Source organism: Rhinatrema bivittatum, chromosome 1, assembly GCF_901001135.1.
Source record: "Rhinatrema bivittatum chromosome 1, aRhiBiv1.1, whole genome shotgun sequence".
Classification (NCBI taxonomy): Eukaryota; Metazoa; Chordata; class Amphibia; order Gymnophiona; family Rhinatrematidae; genus Rhinatrema; species Rhinatrema bivittatum.
Window position 1 is genome coordinate 553,498,906 of NC_042615.1, and position 16,175 is coordinate 553,515,080.

The 16,175-nt window shown below is 43.5% G+C and overlaps 1 long non-coding RNA gene across 1 annotated transcript in view; it reads right to left on the reverse strand.

The window, feature by feature from the left end:
- Window positions 1-16,175, reverse strand: part of LOC115081540 — a 162,990-nt gene that overhangs the window by 127,075 nt on the left and 19,740 nt on the right. The window contains exon 2 of the long non-coding RNA XR_003853822.1: window positions 1,755-1,832. This is a non-coding gene — a long non-coding RNA (uncharacterized LOC115081540). The remainder of the gene's footprint in view (window positions 1-1,754; window positions 1,833-16,175) is intronic.

Consider the following 16,175-nt stretch of genomic DNA (forward strand, 5'->3'; position numbering starts at 1 on the left):
AAATGTTGGCTCAAAAATCAGCTATAATATTTACAATTAAAGTTATACTCATGATGTACATTAATTATGAAATAGCCACATTACACCAAGTCATTTACCAAATGCAATTTCTCAGCTTATTTTAACCCCTGACCTTGTCCTTCTTGGCAGAACCACTTATATTTGCATATCAAGGGCAAACAAGTTCTCACAATCCGAACAAGTCTCTTCTTTCATACTCCTATAGAAACAACCTGTAAGTGCACTGCTCACCCATTAGCATGCGGTCAGAACTATGCACGATATAATGCACATCAAAAAAGGTAGGTGGGCTGGGGAGTTTATTAACAGGAAGGGGGGAAAGTGTTGCTGACTGCTTCTCCCCCACCACCCCAAAAGAATTAAGTCTTGTTGTGTGCTATCATGTAGAGGGGGCCCATAGGAGCAGAGTACAGACAAAACATGGCTTCCATGTAGCAGCGCATGCATCAGCACAGAGAGGCCTCACAACTGCGCACTAAATCACAGCATTGCCAAGGACAGTAGATGCCTTGGTCACAAATCCCACCTAAAGGGGATTTATTTTGGCTTTTCCAATGGGTCAGGATTCTTAGTTGCCTTTTTCAAAGTGTAGGATAGGATTGCTTTTTATAGGCCGAATTACAGGATATATTTCAGTCATAAACTTTTCCGAGTCCCAAGGCCAAGTGAATTGACTCTAAATGAGAGCTCAGGAAACAAAAAATCAGTGAGACAAGCTGAAGAAAGCTGAAATGCACAGCCTTGCCATAGGATGATGTGTATTTTCATGAAATAGCCAGAGACTGTTGTATGACATCTGGTTTGGTGGCTTTTTTGTTTTGAAAGATTTTAGGTGTCAATTAACAGTGGAGCCAAAACAAAAAAAAAAAACCAAACCAGCCATCATGGCCATCAAAATTCTTTCAAGTGATGAATCTCCGAGAATGTCAATCTTCTTCACAATGCACATTTGGTCGGCTACTCTAGGTGCCAAAGGTAACAGGATTTGTTTACTTTACTTTTCATGGCTGTAATGATTGCCTTTCAATGTTTTGTAATTGTGCATTACCCATTGTCACACAATTGGTGGATATGGGCTCTTTGTAACTCACTCTGGGCTGGGTAGGGTAAGGCAGGGTAGGGCAATTAACGAAACAAAAATAAAAGAAGCTGCTGATCACCTTCACGTTGCTGGCAGACATGAATCAATCCACAATGTGGACAATCAACGTAGTCTTTAGTCCATGGGAGGCATGAAAATAAATAAAGCAAGCAAACACAAATAAATCCCCTTCTCAGTCATACGGTTTGTGTTCTTCCATCCTAGAGGGCTGTGCTGAAGCTCCTCAGAGGCTAAAACACCAGTTCATTGCAGAAAGTGAAACTTCTAAGATGTGTGTATGCATGGCAGACTTATTTCATGGCCCTTGCAAACAATAAGAGCAAGACTGTAAATGTGCTGCCAAGTTCCAGCACCAGAAACCCTGGCTCAGCATGAGAAATTTTTAAAATTTGACACCAGAAGACGGGTGCCAGTTCAATTGAAAAGCCTCATGTGACTATTTTTTTTTTTCCTTTAAACCAAATTACATAGGGTGTTTAAGTGTGTGGACTAATATGGAACTTAGCATAAGGACTCCTGTCTGTGCAGCTTGATGCATCAAAGATTTTCAGCACCTCTTTTGTAACTTGCAAACAGCAAAGGAAGTACTCCGACTTTGCTTAGCAACTCCGGTACTAAAATAAACTCTTACATCTTTTGGAGTGAAGCAGCCTCCTAGATTACTGAGAGCTGCCGGGTCCACCTTCATCACAGGTAACTGCATTTTTTCCTGTCGAGGGAATATAACCCATCCCGGTTACTGCCATAAACAAATATTAATGACCTTGATGCAAGTCCATAGAGATTTTCCCTTCATGGGACCTAGTTAATAATTCCATGGTGCTTTAATTTCATCATACATGTTATGTAAAAATATGCTGACGGCAGCAGAGATGCTATCAATCTTTTTCCCCCCCGGACTGGGTCCTTGTCCAGGTTCTTATCGGTAGAGCCTGGCTTCTCACATCCTTCACAATAGCTTGTGGGGCAGAGTTATTAATCACCAATAGCTAACACCTGACTTCTTAATATTTAAGAAATCTTCTAATAAGTATATATCATAAGGCTTCATACTGCAGTAGCTAAGAGGGATTTGCTCCTTACATTCTAACAGGTTTTTCTAATTCATGCAGCATTTGTTGCCCATTTGCTTCCATACTAATTATTCCAGCAGGAAGGAATCTGTCTGGGCTTTTGGAAGGGGGTGCAAGGGGAGAAACAGGATTGTTTTTACTTAGATGACTTGCTCAGGACACTTTAAAAAAGGCAGATGGTGAAATATGAAACAGTCTTATTGTTACATATAATCAATAAAACAAAGTGCACAAAAACATGATTACAGAGACAGACCTAATTGAATAATATGTTTGGATTCTTATTCCACCTTTTCAAAATGATGCTCAAGGCAGCTAAGAGCATTATTCAAATTCTTGTGCAATAATAATGCAAAGTGTCACACCAAACAAAGGAAAGGGATGGAAGCAAAAATAACCAAAACACATATCTTAAAAAAAACAAAAACAGGCACCTGCTAATTAAGCTATCTTGTGGAAAAAGCAATTATAAAAATGTAACTGTTAAAGCTGAGCCCCAACAACTACTTAGCAGAATTACTCTGAATTGAGATGTTCAGGATTCCAGAATAAAAAAGGATTGCCTTTGTATTTGCCTTAACTGGACAATTCAATTTGAACTGAGCTCCTAAACATCTTTGAGCTACAAGCCAAAAACAACTTTCTCCACTCATGTGAAGCAAAGGAAAGACACTGGTTGGTAACAAACAGACTCTTTTCTTTTTATGGCTGCAGATTTTGGAGGACAGCTCTAGAAATGTGCAGAGATATAATTTTTGTTTAGGTTCATTTATTCATTTTGTAGGTTACCTCCATTCATTTCAAATATAAAAATAAATGTTTGTTTCATTCATTTATTTGTTCCCCCCGACTGGGTCCTTGTCCATTTTGAGCTTCAAAACTGGGGTTTTCTAATGAAAGTTTGGGTAGACACAGGGCCGGTGCAAGGGGATTAGGCGCCCTAGGCGAGCCTTCTCCCTTGCGACCCCCCCCCCCGGTCTCAGTCCCAACTCCTACATCGTTCTCGATCATGCCCACCAACTGTGTGATTTTCTGGGTCGCGAGCAGACCCAGCCAAATCTCCACTCCTCTTTGCTACCGCTTGCAGCCCCATATGACTCGCACCCAGTGGGGCACAAAGGGTCTCCGGCGCCCTGGGGCCAATGCATGTGTGTGCCTCTCCAGCATCCCCCCCCCATCCCTAATCCTTCTTGTACTAATGCTTAAGGTCACAGAAAATTAGTGGCATTTCTAGACATAAGATTTTTTTTTTTTTTGGGGGGGGGGGGGGGGGGGGGAGCCAAAATGACATTTCTTCATCTCACCCACCTCTATAGCATGGATCCTGCTTTAAAATTGTTAAAAAAAAAAAAAAAAAGTGTTAATAAAAAAGCCCAAAGAGTCTTCTGCGAAATTTTAAAAAGCTGGCCAGTTTCACACTTCTAGTAAAACTACTATAAAATTATTTGATAGCCTCATTCAACTAATTCTATATGGCTATGAAAGTGAAGTCTGGAATATATAGGAAGGGACAGAATGTCAATATAAATCCTGCACCTCCAGTTCTGTAACTCTGTGCATCCACTGAAATTCCCCCAAACAATGGAGCTTGGATGTTTCCCTTACAGCTCATCATACTAAAAGATATTTTCAAATTCTGGTGTCACCTCACAGTAACAGCAGCACAAACACCTTCCCACTGCCAGACACATTGTGAACTAACACAAAACCCCGCACTCAAAATCTATACTGCAATCCCATCATAACATAACAGTAATAACACCAAGGACTAAAACAATAACCCTACCTGTGAAAAAGCAAGGGTAAATATTATACTGGGTCCTAGAATACCAATACACCACCTACTGAGGAAACAAAACAAACCCGATTGCTATAGATCCCTATGCTAGCAGAATCTCTCATCACGGTCACACACACAGAGCAGAGACAGACCCTCACCACATACAGAATACAAAATAAAGGAGCACAAATTAGACAAAAACTGAAATGGAAACTCCAAGAAGCCAGACTCCGTGTATTAACAATAGAAAAATAGAACCACCATTCCTCATAAAACAGTTATAATAGTAAAACCATAATAAAAGAATATTTTAAAACTACTGATAAATAGAATTTCTATTAATTAAAATCATATACATTTTTTACAATTTCCCAAACACCAATAAAATATTTCAAAACAGCACATATAATAAATAACATCCAATAATTAAAACTAATAAGGATTTTAAAAAGCCCCTGCTGTCCCCTTCTGTGGGAGCTCTTGATTTCCAGTCACCCTGATATTGTCGAGGATTAGGAGGTTATTCTCTCTCTCTCACACATACTCACATGTCCATTCTCTCTCACACATATACTGTCACATACATACACATTCATGCTCTTATACCCACCATAACCTCTCGCTCTCACAGACAATCACACACTCTCAGGCTCTAATACACTCTCTCCCCCTCCACAAGCCCCCCCCCCCCCCCACACACACACCCACCCACCCACAAACTCTTACTCCCCTGGATTTTCTCATACACACTCATTGGCTCCATAACATACACACAAACACACAGACTCCCAGGCAGGCTCCGATTCATTTTAACACCACTCCCTCCCCATCCCCAAGGCATGCACACATTCATTCTCACACACACAGACCCCCCCCCCCCCCCCCCCAGGCAGGCACCCATGCATTCACACACATACACCCCCAGGCAGAGTCCCCTTCATACACATTCACACACTAAAGGCAGACCCCCCTCTCTTTCTTTTGCCTGCAACCTCGGAACCTCTCTCATTCCTCTGCTGCCACTGTCACTGCTGCCATGTGGCTATTGGGGAGGCGCCGATTACTGCTACTGGCACTGAAGCCCATTCTGCTGCCTCCTCCGTGCAGGCCCCGTGGGCTTCCACTTCCTCCATGCTGATCTCGTACATTGTGAGATCCGCATAGAGAAAGTGCTACTCTTGCACATTCCCAAAGATAACATGTGTCAATCACTAAAAAGTAATTTTTTTTTTGTTTTACCTTTGCTGTCTGATCTTAGTTTTCTAATCGGTTTGTCACAGGCTTTTTTTTTTCCACCTTCCCTTTCTTATTTTTTTGCTAATTCCTTTTATAGTCTTTATTTCTATTTCTTTTCTCTCCATCTTCTTCCCTCAAACACACAGTCAGGTTCTCATTCTCACATACTTTCTCTCTCTCACACACACACACACACACACACACACACACACACACACACACACACACAAAGGCTCTCACTCTCACCTGCTCTCTCTCATGCAATCATTCATACACAGAGCCTCTCACTGGCACATGCTGTCTGACTCTCTCACACACACATGCATGCTCTCTCACTCCCACAAGCTGTCTTGCTCAAGCACAGGCTCTCACTGTCACATGCTGTCTCTCACACTCACAGAGGCTCTCACATGCTGAGTATGCAAACATTCAGGTCCCTCACTCCCACACACAGTCTCTCAAATCATCTCATATACACACACACACACACACACTCTATAGGCCCTCAGCCTCTCTCTCACCTCTGGGTCTCCTCTTCATGGGTCGCCGCAGGATGGGCTCTGCAGCGGCCCTGATTTTCTCGGGTCATGGCGGCCCTGCTACTGGGCCTCTTCCTCTTCTCAGGCTGCTGTGACTTGGGATTCGCGGCGGCCCGTAAGCGCTGCTCCTCTTCTACACGCGCTGATGCTCCTCCTCCTTCCTGCCTGCGCGGCTCCAGCAACGTTTTCTTCCGAGGCCATGCAGGCAGGAAGGAGGAAGAGCATCAGCTCATTTAAATGGGTCTTTTTCTTCAGGCCGTGGTGACGTGAGCTCCACCACGGCCCTGCTGATCTGCCTGCTATGTGTTGCTGCTCAGCCGCCAGTGGGATGAGGTCCACTGGCGGCCGCATGAACTTCCCTGCGCCTGGGGGAATTGGCTTCCCTCAGGATACCACTGCTCGCGGCGCCCCCTAATACAGGTTCAGGCCTAGTTCACCTAGTGCATCCACCAGCCCTGGGTAGACAACATCAGAAGGAGGAAGAGAACTCCTTGTGACATTGGCCAAGTCACTTTACCCGCCTTTGCCTCAGGTACAAATTTAGATTTAAGCCCCTCTGGGTAGATGTGTGCATTGTTTTGTAGTTTCGTTTTGGGCTTCGTTTTCGGGGAACCGAAGGAAACTTCATTTTTCCCGCGGTTCGAGTTTTTTTTTTCTCGTGGGCCCCCAATTTTCGGATTAGTGCGCACTAACCCGAACTACGAATTTTTCCGAAATTTCTGAAAAATTATTTTCAGGTTTCGTTGCCCCCGAACCATACTGAATTAGGCAATTTCATTGAAATTGTCTAATTTGGCAAAAACGAATGCACACCTCTACTAGAGATGTGATTCGGCCGAACGTTTTGCTTCGGCCTGCCAAGGGAAATTTTTTCGATTTAACTACTAACATATCCTTCTCTGTCTTTCATACATGTTCAGACTTTTACAGTGTGTGTGTTGGGAGGGGGGGGGGGGGGGCGTGGCATCAGCATCACTTGATCTAGATGAGCAGCTATAGGCAAGTTTAGAAAGATGCTTCACTGCGATTTATCTTCTGTGTGGTTTCCTTTCCTACTTGTCCTGGATTGATGTCGAACAAGGCTGTGAGATCACACAGGTTGATATAGTTACCCCTTTTTTTTTTTTTTTTGCTCAGCAGTAAACAATCATTGACTTGAATGGGAAACAAACGAGACATTTTTTGTTTCATTCATGAGACCCCTCTATGGTTTTGTTGAGTTTTACCCATTCATTTGAAATAAATTCATACTCTTAGACAGCTCTCAATTACCCAGTTAACCAGGCTCAAATACAAAATGTACGTATTAGTGAGTAGACCTTTACATAGAAACATAGAAATGACGGCAGAAGACGACCAAATGGCCCATCAAGTCTGCCCAGCAAGCTATGCACTTTATCCATTTTTTTCCCCTTTTTCTCTCTCCCACCTGTTACTATTGGCTTCCAGTACCCTCCAGCCCTAATTCCCCTCCACCCAATTTAGAGAGCAGCTTTGAATCTGCATCCAAGTGACATCCAGCTCAATTGGGGGTAGCAACTGCTGTAACAAGCAGGCCACCCCCTTGCCCCATACTCTTACCCACCCCTGTTTTTATTTTTATTTTTGGAAATAGCAGCCCTCCATCCTTCCGCTCCGTGAAGGTGGAACACCAACTACTGGCCACTGGCTTCCCGCTCCGTGAATGCCTCTGTGGCTACTGCCGCTCCGTGCAGTGTTTGAATGCCTCCATTTTATTCACGCCCTCTAGACTTGATGGATCCACAGTGTTTATCCCATGCCCCTTTGAAGTCGTTCACAGTTTTAGACTTCACCACCTCCTCCGGAAGGGTATTCCAGGCATCCACCACCCTTTCCGTGAAGAAATACTTCCTGACATTGGTTCTTAGTCTTCCTCCCTGGAGCCTCAGCTCGTGACCTCTGGTTCTGCTGATTTTTTTCTGACGGAAAAGGTTTGTCGTTGTCTTTGGATCATTAAAGTTTTTCAAGTATCTGAAAGTCTGAATCATATCACCCCTGCTCCTCCTTTCCTCCAGGGAGTACATATTTAGATTCTTCAATCTCTCCTCGTATGTCATCCTATGAAGATCCTCCACCTTCCTGGTCGCCCTTCTCTGTACCGCTTCCATCTTGTCCTTGTCTCTTTGTAGATACGGTCTCCAGAACTGAACACAGTACTCCAGGTGTGGCCGCAACAAGGATCTGTACAAGGGGATAATCACTTCCCTTTTCTTACTCGATATTCCTCTCTCTATGCATCCCAGCATTCTTCTGGCTTTTGCTATCGCCTTGTCGCATTGTTTCGCAGACTTCATATCATTAGACACTATCACCCCAAGGTCCCTCTCCTGCTCCGTGCACATCAGCCTTCCCCCCCCCCCATCGAATACAGTTCATTCGGATTTCCACTCCCCATATATATGACTTTGCACTTCTTGGCATTGAATCTCAGCTGCCATATCTTCGACCACTCTTCCAGTTTCCTTAAATCCCGTCTCATTCTCTCCACTCCTTCCGGCGTGTCCACTCTGTTGCAGATCTTAGTGTCATCTGCAAAAAGACAAACCTTACCTTCTATCCCGTCCGCAATGTCGCTCACAAAGATATTGAACAGGACCGGTCCCAACACCGATCCTTGCGGTACACCACTTAAAACCTCTCTCTCTTCAGAGAAAGTTCCATTTACCATCACGCATTGTTTTCTGTCCGTCAACCAGTTTTCAATCCAGGTCACCACCTCAGCACTCACTCCTAAGCTTCTCGTTTTATTCACCAGTCTCCTGTGCGGAACCGTATCAAAAGCTTTGCTGAAATCCAAGTAGATGACATCGAGCGCTCTTCCTCGATCCAATTCCTTGGTTACCCAGTCAAAAAAGTCAGATTTGTCTGACAGGATCTTCCCTCTGGTGAATCCCATGCTGCCTCTGGTCCATCAATTCTCCGGACTGTAGATAGTTCACTATTCTCTCTTTCAACAGTAACTCCATTACTTTTCCCACCACTGAAGTGAGGCTAACCAGTCTGTAGTTACCAGCCTCCTCTCTGTTCCCACTCTTGTGAAGCGGGACCACCACCACTCTTCTCCAATCACTCGGCACCACTCCCGTTTCTAGGGATCTATTGAACAGGTCGCACAGCGGTCCCACCAGCACATCTGAGCTCCCTCAGTATCCTTGGATGAATCCCATCAGGCCCCATGGCTTTGTCCACTTTCAGATTCTTTAGCTCTTCCCATACATTATCTACTGTAAATGGATTTTCATCTGTTCCACTTCCCTCCAGTTTCTTGTTGTGTAGAGATGGTCCTTCTCCAGGGTCTTCTTTAGTGAACACAGAGCTGAAGTATTCGTTTAATATTTCTGCCATTTCTTCGTCTCTCTCCACACATTGATCATTTCCACCTATCAATTTCACTATACCACTTTGGACTTTTCTCTTTTCGCTGATGTATCTGAAAAATGTTTTGTCACCATATTTTATCTCCTTGGCAATCCTCTCTTCCGCTTGACTTTTTGCCAACTTGATTAATTTCTTCGTCTCCCTCAGTTGAATCAGATATTCTTCTTTGTGCTCCTCCCTTTGGGATCTTTTATATTTCTTGTATGCTGTTCTTTTAGCTTTAATTTTGTCAGCCACCTCCTTTGAGAACCAGATAAGTTTCATTTTTCTTTTGCTTTTCTTTACATTTCTAACATATAGAGCAGTTGCCTTGGTGATTGCTCCTTTTAGATTGGTCCACTGCTGATCCACATCTCTCTCATTTTCCCATCCATTTAGTTCTTCCTCCAGGTACTTCCCCATTTCCTCAAAGTCTGTGTTTTTGAACTGTAAAACTCTGGTCTTTGTGCTTCTTTTCCATATTCTTTTAGTGATATTAAACCATACCGTTTGATGATCACTGGTGCTGAGGTGGGCGCCCACCTTGACATCAGAGACGTTGTCTCCATTATTGAGCACTAAGTCGAGTATAGTTCCTTCTCTTGTGGGTTCCAATACCATTTGTTTGAACAAAGATACTTGCATGGCATCCACTATTGCTCTACTGTTTTTAGATTCTGCAGATGGGATTTTCCAGTCTACATCTGGCATATTAAAGTCACCAACGATCACCACTTCCCCCTTCTTACCTATCTTATGGATGTCTTCAACCAGGATCTTTGTCCAGCTCTTCCTTTTGGTTTGGAGGCCTGTAAACCACTCCAATATAAATGGATGCTCCATCATCTTTTTTTAGGTCGACCCATAGTGCTTCTTCCTTGCCCCAACTTCCTTGTAGCTCAGATGCTTGGATATTATTTCTGACATAAAGAGCCACACCTCCCCCTTTTCTATCCACTCTATCCTTCCTTAACAAGTTATAGCCTGGTATTGCCGTATCCCAATCATGAGATTCTGTGAACCATGTCTCTGTGATAGCAACGATGTCCAGTTCTGCCTCCGTCATTAGGGCCTGCAGATCTGGGATTTTATTTCCCAAACTATGAGCATTTGTAGTCATAGCTTTCCAGGTACTCTCTTTAAGGTTATTGCTTTTCCTGTACTCCTTATGAGACTTTAGTTGAGATTTGTTATTCACTTCACTCTTTCCTTTTGCAGTTGTGCCATTGATGACAGAGTTATCCATCTCAATTAGCTGTTTCTTTTGGTTATGGATCTTGAAATTCTGCATGCATTGGTATTTTCTCTTTTCTGGTAACACGTCAATGTTTTTCTCTAGAATTTCTTCAGTTGTTAATATAGGGAGGGCTTTATGTTCTTGTTGCATTTGATACTGTGTGTGTCTCCTTGTTACAGGTCTAATTCTACCAGAGCCCACCGTGATCCTGGTTTTTAATGATTTACTTGACCTGATTGAGTGGGGGGGGTATACTTGTTGGCTTCCCATCTGTCAAGAATGGGTGACTGTGGGACACATGTGTTATCCTACCTGAGTCTACTGTATTTCTTTTTTTTGACTCGTGGTTATTCTTTGGTGTTGGGGAATTATTTTCTTTAAGCCATAATTTTTTATTTATTATGGCTTAAATTATTTTCTTTAAGCCATAATAATCACAGATTCTTTCAGAACTTGCATCAGGTTTCCACTAGTTAAGGCAGGTGCAGAATGGGTTTCTTCTAGTGGCTGTTTTTACTTTTTAGGAAGTAAGCTTTTCTTAAGAGGCAGCAAGCTTGTAGTTCTGCTGCAGAGAGGTTAACAGCCCTCAAATTCCTCACTTTTCAAAGATTCTCATTTCCTTTTGATATCATCATCCTTAACCAGGGCCCTTTGGTCTCCCATGATTCCATAGAATGACCACAATATCTGCCCCTTCCCCTACAATTTGCTCGCCCCTGTAGCACTGCCAAGGGAGACTAAGGAGCTGGTTCCTGCCAGGTCAAATCCTGTCAAAGTGCATCTGTCCCTTTGCGACTAGGGATGTGCATTCATTTGCGACGAAAAAGGAACGATATTTCCTATTTCGTCATGTTTGGGGGGGGGAGGGGTGACGAAACGATAAGAAAACCCACAAAATTGTGTGGTTTTCTATTTTTTTTTTGGGGGGGGGGGGGGGGGAGAGAGAAAGGGCACATAAAAAAAAAAGCCCTAACCCACCCAAACCCTTCAAATTTAATTAATTGCAACCCAAGATTTGCTCGACCCTCCCCCAAAACATACTGAAAGTCCCTGGTGGTCCAGTGGGGTCCCGGGAGCAACTAAAAAATGGCACTGATGGCCCTTTGCAGTTACTGTGTGACAGGGGCTATTGGTGCCATTGGTTGGCCCCTGTCACATGGTAGGAGCAATGGATGGCCCGTGCCATTTTTTAAGATAGCGCCAGCCATCCATTGATCCTACCATGTGACAGAGTTCAGCCAATGGCACCGATTGCCCCTGTCACACAGTAAGGGCAAAGGGCCATTGGTGCTATTTTGATTACTGGCAGCTGACAGCCTGAGAGTGGGAGATCGCTCCCGGGACTCCCGCTGGAACACCAGGGAATTTCGGCAAGTCTTGGGGGGGGGGGGGGGGGGGGGTGGGGAGGGTTCCGTGTTTCGTTTCGGGAGGCAGCCGAAATAAAATCAGCCTAAACCACGGGAAAACGAAATCTGCTGCGGTGGGCCGATAATTGAGACTCACTTTCAAAAAATCTCCTGCCCCCTTGATGACATAGCAAGGTTGAGAAGAGAAACAGCATGTCAGACTATGTTGTCTTCCGCCAGTGCTTTCAACCATGGCAAAGGAGGACGCGACCCTATGTACTATTACTCTTCTCCACCTTGCCACAGTGATCAGTACTGGCATGGCTGGGGGAAGGGATTTGGGTTAGTCTGGTGAGGAAGGGGGAGTAAGGGAAAGAGAAGGTGGGAGGTTGTGTGACTAGAGGAGAGTGGTATGAAAGGGGGTCTGGGGAATAAAGCAGGACTCATGGTCTCTTATGACAAGGATAGCAAAATCCAGTCCTCTCTCTGGAATTCATTATTCTTTGCAGAATTACCGCAGAGGACTGAGGATGGAGTTTTAACAGTGGCAGTAGGAGCAGCAGCCCTCCTAATTCCATCATGCTGTCACCCCCTCCCAGAACTGTAGTGCAGCTCAGTGCCTCATGCTACATACTCACCTTCTGCTTCCAGTCCCATGTCATTTTTGATCTGTGTGGCACTACAATGTTCCATGCCATTCAAAGTGTGACAGCAGTCCTAAGAAGCGTGGGGGAGGATGCAGCTTAAAATGCTGCACTGCTTTTGTGCTGCAAACAAGTCAGGATGAAAGGTTAAGTGAAAGGACTGAGGAGAGAGTAAGAGGTGTTTGAGTAAGTCAAGAGTATGTAACCCCTGGGCTAGTGTCCCATTAAAGGACTCCAAAGACCACAACTCAAATAAAGATTTAAATGGTAAAAGTCCTCTCCTGCTCTTCATACATGAAGAAAATCAAGAAATCCCCATCAGAATTTGTGTGGCGTGGGTAGGTAGAATATTACTTCCTAGGTCCCGAGTGGTGTTCAATAGTCAAATCCAGTGTCTTTTATACAGCACTAATAAATCATGCTGTAAGTAATTGATGGTTTCCAGCTTAATTTTTACTGATTAAAAGATGGAAAGTTTATTAAAAAAAAGTTACAAGTTTTTAATTTACAATCCATTTTATAGTTTCAGATCTGCCAATAAAGTTGTGATTTTCAGCTTCCATTTAATATATTCTGTTACTGTTGTCAATATATGTTTCTTATTCCTGATCCATTGTAATTAATGGGGTAGTTTTGGGGCTTCCTCCCAGAATTCAGAGAATAGGATACTGTTTGTCAGTTTAAGTTTACTTAAGTCCCATTTTTCATACTTTCAGTCCAGTTGTTCAGTCATTCTCCTTTCTTTCCCATTTGTATCTGGATGATATCTCCATACTCCTCTCTAACATCTTGACGATATAGATATGGTGCCACAGATGTTCTTCACACTCTCCTCTCTCCAGCCAGGAAATGAACCCAGATTCATCCATCCAGCAAGTTTAGGCCACCCGTGTTCCCTGCCTGACACTGCCCACTCCTCTTAGATGGCATGCACTGAGCCCTAGTGTCCTCGGGAGGTTTGAAAAACAAAAAAAGTCTTAAAGAAAGGGAAACCTTAAATAGAAAAAGGGTGGAACGTCCTTCTCCAAAAGAAAAAGATTTCGAAAAGGCCATAGTAAGATTAGGAAAAAGAACCCTTTCTTCTTTTCCTTACCCTAAGCCTAATCCTTAGAGGCCTAAGGGTCCTTCTCTAAGTGAATCAAACAAAAAAAACACAGGAGACCGAATAGGGACATGCTACCCCTAGAGGGGATAACTAAAAAGTCCACAACCTAAGATGGTGGCAGGGGTTTATTTACTGTGAGAACTTACCAGCTCAGGTTCCTACATGAAGGAGCTAGAACCCACAATAATACAACTCTTTCTCCAATAGTTCAATTAAAAAAATATATATGCAAACATATCTACTATTTTTAAATTAAAAATTGGTATAACTGATGCACATTACAAAATTACCCCTATACACTGACCATGCAGGCAAATGCACTGGGGAAGCCAAAGTGCTACATAATACTGGCTGATTCTTACTGGATGAACGATATGCTGCCAGTCTTTTGTTTAGGGACTCTCACTGGCTCTGTTCCACTTAAAGAGGCACCTTTTGTTTTCACAAATTATCTAAACCCAGTGTTTCCCCAACCCTCTCCTGGAGGTACAACTAACCAGTCTGGTTTTCAGGATAGCCGCAATGAATATGCACAATAGCTTTGCAGACCCTGGAGACCCAGTGAATGCAAATCTATTTCATGCATATTCATTACGCATATCTTGAAAACCATTCCAGCTAGCAGTGTCTCCAGGAGAGGGCTGAAAAACAATGATCTAATCCTCAACCATCTTTCTCCACATAATTAAAATGTATACAGAACATACTATAACTTAATATTAAAAATTATATTCCAGTTACAGGGTTCTTGGCAGACAAATTACTGGAACGGCATAAAAATGGTCTATAAATATTTTGTATGAGCTTTTCAAAACAAAAATAGGTCCATTTTTCAGATGTCACATCCGATACATTAGGGCAGAATTTAAAAGTTACACGCGCGGCCTACATTTCTGCGCGCTACTCGGGTACAAATGTACGCCCGATTTTATAACATGCACGCGCAGCCACGCGCATGTTATAAAATCAGGGGGGGTCAGCGCGCGCAAGTGGGTGCACACTAGTGCTCCTTGCGTGCGCCGAGCCCTCTGGGAGACCAGCTGGCTTTCCCCGTTCCCCCCCCCCAGCCCGAAAACTCCCGTACCTTTATTTCACACGTTACGCCTGCCAGAGTAATGCTAGTCACCTTGACAACATCCTCTGCCAATAGCGCGATAGTACGCTAAGTGAAAAAGTACTTTCTACAATCTGTTTAGAATGTGCTGGTTTTTTTTTAGTTTTGTGACGTGCTCCCTTGCTTTACTATTATTTGAAAGGGTAAATAATCATCCTTTATTTACGCGTTCCACCCCACCAGTGATTTTATAAACTTCTAGCGTGCCCTCTCTCAGCTCAAATGCTGAAGAGCTCTAAGCAGCTTAGGCTTTTGTAATAGTAGAAATATTCCATCCCTGTTGTTTTTCCTGTTCTCCTCTGCACCTTTTCTAGTTCCGCTATGCCTTTGTTGAGATGGGGCAACCAGAACTGCACACAGTACTCAAGGTGCAGTCAAAACCATGGCTCAATACAAAGGCAATACGTTTCCCATTTTATTCTTTTAGGATAATCCCTAACATTCGATCTGCCACCACACACCGAGCAGAGGATTTCAATGTCCTGTCCACAAGGACCCCCCCCCCCCCCCAGACCATTTTCATGGGTAGTGATTCAATACACAACCCAGCATTGGGTACCTGCCGTTGGGATTATTTTTCCTTATGCGCATCACTTTGCACTTTTACACATTAAATTCCATCTGTTGTTCAGTTGCCCAGTCTCCTAGTTTCACAGGGTCCTTCTGCAGTTCTTCACAATCCGCTGCTGTTTTAACAAACTTTGAATTTTCTGTCATCTGCAAATTTGATCATCTCACTTGTCTTTTTCCAGGTCATTTATAAATATGTTAGACAGCACAGGACCCAGTACTGACCCCTGTGATACTCTAATACGACCTTTCTACATTTGGAAAAATGACCATTTAGTCCTACCCTCTGTTTCCAGCTTTTTAACCAGTTACCAATCCACTATAGACACTGTCTTCTATCCCATGTCTTTGTGATTTCCTGAGGAGTCTCTCATGGGGGAACTTTGTCAAATGCTTTCTGAAAGTCCAAAACATATTACATTAACTGGCTCACCTTTATCTACATGTTCTTTTACACCTTCAAAAAATTCTAAGAGACTAAGACAAGACTTCACCTTACTAAAGTCACATTGATTTTTTTCCATTAAGCCATGTCTAGCTATACGGCCAGTGAATGTTTTCTATCATTTTGTCCTGTTCATCAGTCTATAGTTTCCAGGATTACCCTTGGAGCTCTCGAGGCATGGAGGTGAAAGGGACACCTCATGAGGGGAACAATTCTTATGCTCTGGACTTGAGGGTTGAAGGGTGCCCTCCCTATCACTAGCTCCTGGTGAGGCAAAGAAAGCCTTCAATTCTATTACGTGCTCTATGGACTGCTGTGTCCTCTAACCAGGAGCTGAGGGTGAGGGAGAATGACATCCTCTTCCAAGACCAGTATAGGTTTGTCCTCTTGAGAAGCTCCTAATGGACTCCAGGAGGGAATCTAGTGGATGCATGGAGACCAGAGGCTCCAAACGAAGTCCTTACTCAAGGAGACAGGACAAATATAACAGTGAAATGGAGGAAATAAATGCAGTGAATCACTCTCAGAGCCTCTCAATGATTGTTCCCATCTTGAATGCTTTGAGTGCATTGACAAGGCTAGACA